Source organism: Fukomys damarensis, unplaced genomic scaffold (assembly GCF_012274545.1).
Source record: "Fukomys damarensis isolate Sample0158 unplaced genomic scaffold, DMR_v1.0_HiC HiC_scaffold_36, whole genome shotgun sequence".
Taxonomy (NCBI): domain Eukaryota; kingdom Metazoa; phylum Chordata; class Mammalia; order Rodentia; family Bathyergidae; genus Fukomys; species Fukomys damarensis.
Genome location: NW_022900948.1, coordinates 10,598,419 through 10,604,986, shown reverse-complemented (window position 1 = coordinate 10,604,986; position 6,568 = coordinate 10,598,419). Strand labels below are relative to the sequence as shown.

Here is a 6,568-nt window from a genome sequence, read left to right as displayed (position 1 = left end):
CTCTCTCTCTCTCTCTCTCTCTCTCTCTCTCTCTCTCTCTCTTGTCTCCCACCTGTCTCCCATCCTACCTCTCATCTTTCCTTCCCTTCCAATCCCAGGAGGACACCAATGTGTTGTTGAACCACACATTCCTGAGTAGTGATAACTTTAAAAATATTATAACAAGAAATAGATGCTCATTGTACAAATGACAGAAAATGCCAAGTGAACAAAAAGAAGAAAATAAAAGTCCTCTGTAATACCATTATTCAGAATTCTATTCACCTTTTTTTTAATGAATCTGGATTTACCCCCAAAATAGATTTCAGATGCCACATTGTTCTGCAAAAATTTTTTTCACTCAGCAGTGCATCACAGGTATAGTAACAGAGTAGTCATGGTCTTTTACATCACTTTTTACTAGAACATAAAAACCTACTAATCAGATATATAACAATTTATTTCAATACATATTAAAATACTTAGGCTATTTCCATGTACAGTATTACTATTCAAGCAATGCTGCAACTCTTGTACACATAGCTTTACTAGGTCCTTAATCCATTCCCTTAAATATTAATTCCTAGCTTTCAGTTAGTAGAAGCAGGAAGCTGGCTGAGGAGAACCAAGTCTTCATTTTGTTACACAATACTAGGATACCTGGAAAAGGCTGTAGTATCAATCTAATGATCCATCTCTGAAGCAGAAATGGAGGTGCCCATACCAGGCAACATAATTCATTCTCACATTCTACCAAGTCAAGAGATTTAAAAAGCCAATCTCGACATTTCTTCAACAGCTAGTAAAGTTGACAACTTTCCCACCAGTCTGCTAAATATAAGAATTTCTTCATTTGTAAACTGCCTGTCTGCCATACTAAATGAAACCAAGATGGCCTCTCATGAACAAATATTCTCATCTCCAAGGGGTTGACTGGGATATTAATGTGGATGAGACTCAGTTCTATAAGCCTAGAGGGGCTGGGACAGCCCTTGGCCTCTATCTGCACTTGAGAATTCCAGTGTACAAGATTCTTCCTACATGAATGACACACTGCTCTAAAATGCATTACACAATTTGGTGCTAGGCTTGTGTATATTGAAAGCCTTGTTGGTTACAGCAAGATAAAAAAACAATTAGCTTACATCAAATCCACATTTGAACAAGTGAGCATGGCTATACAGGATCCAGATGGAATTTGCAAGCTCAGGCAGCAATCCTGAAAATGGATATTGTGAGAAAGACTGTGTACAAGGTGTAGATGGATCTTAAACCATCATGCTGGCTAAGTTGGTCCACACATCAGTGGACAGTGAAAGATTCAAGATTAGCATGAACACTCAAGAGGGATGCCTCATTGTGGTGTTTATTGGTCACAGAGAGATTTGTAGAGATGTTTGGAATAGGCAATCTAGGTAGCTTAATGCCAATGATCAAGAAAAAAATACGATTTTCCTCTCAGGGTCACTAGCAAAGTTTAGCTCTGACTAAGTTGCCTTTCCTTTCAGAGTTGAATCTTCCTAAACTGCATTATGATAGGGAAACATAGATATTAATGGGCCCCACAACCAACTACAGGATTTCACATACCAGTAGGAGACAGCAGAGGAGAAAAGTGGCCTGTGCAACAGAACTTAAGTCAGTAACTGGGTGAGGGTGGAGTTTAGGAGTCTTTGTTTTCTGTTTTGGGGATGCACATTTGTTTCTAGGGGACTTACATGGTTTGAAAGAGTCTTCAGGCGATTAGTTGAGAATCATCTCCCTGTAGTGTGAAACACAGGCAGCACATCATCCAGATTATTTAGGATATCTGAAGACACACTAGAGTAGATTTTAAAATCTACACAACAGAGACAAACAAAGATTTCTTCTTCATTTCATGTGGTGTGCCTACCTCGCCTTCTCATTTCCCATATCTTCCTAAATAGACTCTGCCTGCTTCAGGCTATACTTTCAGGGATCATTTATAGTTGGTGACTAAATAGACTCTGCCTGTATTTTCACAGCTTCCAACTAAAGTCAAAGTAGTGATCTTGCTCCATCTGTAGGGTTTACTTCAGTTCACTACAAACATTAGCTATGCTTCACTTTCTTTCTCTTTAGAGAAAATTAATTGGTCCTACTCACAAACTATTGTGTATCTAAACATTATGCTACTTAGAAACAATTTCTTTTTAATATAAAAAAAAAAAGATTCCAGGGATGTCTATGTAAGCATAAATAACACTGAGGTCAGAATTCTCCAAGTTATCAAAATCATCATGGCTTGTTAACTTGGTTCTTTCACAAGTGGAGAGCTAGAAATGTTAGTTCCTTGCTTTATTCCATGTGGATGCATGTGGGAAACTGTACTAAATTATCCCTGGATTTTCCTAAAGAACAGGCCACCTCTTTGATTTTTTCAGAATTCATAAGTAATTTCAACAAAACAAGTCTCTTAGCTTGCAACTAAATGCAAGTATCTTTGGTATGTGTAACTAAAAGAACTTTCAAGAAGTCAGAAGAACAACTGTCTATTTGGGGAGAGGAGAAAAACATAGCAGTGCAGAAGGGTTCTAGAGAAAAAAACAGGCCTATAACAATCAAATCCAGCAATACATTTTTTTCTTGAGCACTAATTACATTCAAGGTGTACTTATGCTATAAAGATGAGAAGAGAACATCAGAAAAAGGTTTGCCATCACACAGTAACTTGTCTCTTCTTGTTAAATGTTTCAGTTGCTGGTTGATTCTCTGTCTTATGATCCATTCTGGCTAACTGATCAGAATGTACAATAAATATTTCTAGATTTTTTTTTTAAAAAAGAATTTTCATGGTTGTTAAATAATTTAGTTTCATTTCTAGGTAGTCATAGAACTTTTCTGTGCTTCAGTTTTCCAATGTGTATAATAAGGCTGGTTGATGATCTAAAAAGTCCACTCTGAAAGAAAAAAATGTATAATTCACTGATTATATGTATTTAATTGTCTAATATGTGCCAGGAACTATTTTAGGTCCTAGGGATATACATTACCAGTGAACAAAGAGGAAAAGTTCTTGCCTTAGTGATCCCATTTTATTGAAGAGACTAAATAACAACAACAAAAATAAAATAGAAACGGAATGTCAGGTGGGTATATAAAGTAGGGTGAGGGCATAGGGAATGCAGAGGCTATGGGGGATGTCAGGTGATCAAAAAAGACTCACTGACATTGGAGTCACCTGAGAAGAACCTTAAAAGGAAGGAGGGCATGACTATATGCAATTTGGGCAGGGGGTAACATCCCATGCAGAGGACCTCAGGTAAGTGTATGCCTGGTGGGTCTAAGGAACAAACAGCATGAATCCCAGAGGAACTGAGGGCTAAAGAATAAGGAGAAAAATTGGGGAGGTAGTGAGGTCAATTTACAGGAGGCTTTGTTGGTCACTTTGGGGACCTGAAAGAAAAACTAGATATTAGTGGGTGTACACTTGGTTTAAGACATAGATTCCCAACATCAAAATTTGTTCAAGTTTGATAGAAAATGTTAGATTACAGTGAAGTGGCTACTTCCTAACCCTCTGTTGCTTTGAACTACATTAAGTAGCACTGGAAATTCTCAGAATGTAACACAGAAATGATTGTGGCTCACTTGGTAGATGTGCAAAACCACTGCCAAAATAACAGTTGGGATTGGGGGGACTGGGGCTGAGCCACAGCAGTACCTGACCATGCTTCCTTGCTTCTTTAAGGCTCCCCAGTTTGGGCTCACTTCCAGTGTCACAGGCCACTCTCAACTACAAGTTCTCAATACATCCTTTAAGCTCATTTTAATTTAGGTGTAGCAACTCAGAAGTACAGACATATCCATTTTAACTTTTTAGTATCACTGTGGGCTAATAAAGGCAGTTTCACAAAAAAGCCTTGGTGAATTTTGGCACTTACAAATTCCAGAAATGAGCTAGAAAAAGCAAGTCATTCTGGGTCCATGAACATTTCGCCAGGAAGCAAAGGAAGAAGCAGGGGCACAGCTCCTCAGACCACTCCAGACCCACAACCTTTCCTAATGACAGTCACTATTAGTACCTTCTTGAAATCTTCTACCTTGCAGCTCTCCATGGTCATCACTGAGGCTTAGTAAATATCTGCAGAGACCCCGACTGAGTCCTAGTGAATCTAAGTATTCAGAGGAAGAAGAGGGGGTGGGGTGAGCAGACAGCTGTGTTTTTAAAAACTATTACAGAATTGGTCTAGTGGAGCCATGTGATTTCTTCAAGCTCCTAAAAATCTTTTTTATAAATTGTGGCTATGAACTTTTCACTTAAAACTTTAGGAATTAGAAAGAAAGGGTGTCAAAAAGCTAGATATCCAGCTGCCAGTGGTCGCATAGGATTATGTTTATCTCCAATGAATTCACCAAGTTTCTCAGAGCAATATGGTTTCATCTAGGCCTCAGAACTGCCTGGAGTCAAGGTCAGTGGCTCATGCTAATGAAGTTCCCAGAAGCTTGATGTATATACCTGTCTTACTGACAATGCATGAGAACAACCACCACCAAATCTTGATGTTCCTATGTCTTTAACCAGTTCCTACCTTCTTGACAGCACAATTAGGAATTGGGAATCTGAAGCCAGATGACAGAATACTGAAAGGGTAAAGTGGAATGCAAACTCAAGTCCATTAGACTGTAAGGTAACTATGCTGTAGCTCAGTCACAGTGATTTATACAGTGGCATAGATTTTACATGGGACTCCTATTTTATTGGGTCAAAAATATGACAATAGAGATGCATAAAATCCTGAAACATCTGACACCTAAGAGACTGAACTAAGAGAGGTAATTGATGGGGATTCATTCATACGTTTCATATCACAGAAATGAAAGGATGAAAGTCCCGACCCCCTTTGTTATGGTTTATATCTAGATGTCCCTCCAACAACTCAGGTGCTTGTAGTCAGTGGTTTTGGGAGGTGACTGGATTTTGGGGACATTACAGCTCACCTGATGTTTGGAGGCAGGTCACTGGGGACACAATCTTGTAGGATGCATTTCCCTTCCTGGTTGCTCCCTCTACCTTCTGCTTCTCACTGCTGGGATGTGAGCAGCTTTCCTCTGCCAGGTCTTCCACCACACCACTGACCATGCAAGGACTGAAGTTTCTAAAATGTGAGGCAAAACAAACCTCTCCTCAAATTGTGGGTATCAAGGTATTCCATCCCAGGGACAAGATAGTGACTAAGACAGATTTTGGTATCAGAGAAGTGGAGCTGTTGCTGTGACTATACCTAATCATGTGGTTTAGAAGTATTTGGAATTGGTTTGTGGGAGGAATTTAGAAAGGCTTAGAGATGCTGACTGGAGAAGGAACCTCAGAATGTTGCAAGCTGAATTTGATGGGTGATTATGACTGGAGTTCAAAAGAGGAGAATTCTGACAGAAATGCAGGCCATAAAGACTGGGCTCAGAATGTTTCAGTTGAGAACAAGCACTCCACTGGCAGTTGGATTCCAGGCAACGTGTATTTTGCTCTGGCAGAAAATTTGTCTATTTTTTGTTCATGAACTGAGTCTTTGAAGGGAGGCTGACATTAAGGGAGGTGGACTAATTAATCCGGCAGATGAATTGTTTTTTTACATTTTTTGTTCTCACTGAGTTTATTGGTATATTTTAGGTATACAGTACAGTTACATTCATCATTGGGATCTTATACCTTTACATGACAGGTCTTGGTTCTCATTTTAGCAGATGAAATTTTAAGGCAGCCCAGTATTCAAGCTGTGGCATGGGTACTGTTAGGGACATTAGCCAGCTCTATATTGACAAACAGGAACATACAACACAGCTGAGTGATTTTAAAAGTTTTGCATTTCACAAGAAAAGAAGCTCCTGTGACACTGGAGTCCTTAACAGTTGAAACAGAGGTGAACTTGGTTGCTGAAAAAAAGAAACCAAGTTATCTGCGGCAGGACAATAGAAAGGATGTCTTGAGGGTATTCTGGGAAACTGCAAGACCCCACCCTTGCATGTTCAAAGCTTCAAAAGTGAAAGACTGTTTTGAAAAGACAGCCCTAAAGCACTCTGCTTAAGGAGAACGGATTCCCTAGAATTTCATTTACACTGTTCATCCATCCAAACACTCAAGAAAGAGTCCACTGCAGCCTTGATTCAAGGAGTCTGTCTACTGTTCCAGCTAATGGCAGATGTTGGCATCATCTACATGGTTCTGGTTCTATATGCATGCAGAATTGATGAGTCGTAGAATCAGGAAGGCTTCTGATGAGATTTCAGAAGAAGGCCTGAGAGGCTAGGCAGTGTACTCCTGAAATGGCAGCACATGATGCTGGGTGAATAAAGCCAAAAGTGCAGTGGAGACCCCAGGAAGTCAGAGATGCCAGGAATGTGGGGCATAAGCTAAGGAAAGCAGCAGGCAATGAACAAAGCAACACCAAGATAGAGGTCATGGGGGCTGCTGCAGGCAGTGCTGTAGGGGTGGCACTGCCCAAGCTGTTTTGAGTTCATGTCTGACTACAACTTGCCTAGATATTGGTCATGGAGCTACAAGATTTAATGTTTGCTGGGTTTCAATACTGCTTTGGTAACATTCCTTTCTATTCCCTGTTCTTCTCTT

At 39.8% G+C, this 6,568-nt stretch overlaps 1 protein-coding gene across 2 annotated transcripts in view; it reads right to left on the bottom strand.

The window, feature by feature from the left end:
* Aco1 (aconitase 1) overlaps positions 1-5,115 on the bottom strand; it is a 51,426-nt gene extending 46,311 nt beyond the window's left edge. The window contains exons 1-2 of one of the 2 annotated variants that reach the window (XM_010612888.3): positions 4,942-5,115; positions 1,698-1,741 (exon numbers count right to left, since the gene is read on the bottom strand). The gene's annotated coding sequence lies outside the window, so the exon portion shown is untranslated. The remainder of the gene's footprint in view (positions 1-1,697; positions 1,742-4,941) is intronic. The other variant, XM_010612887.3, reaches the window with a different exon arrangement.
* Positions 5,116-6,568: the final 1,453 nt, after the last annotated feature.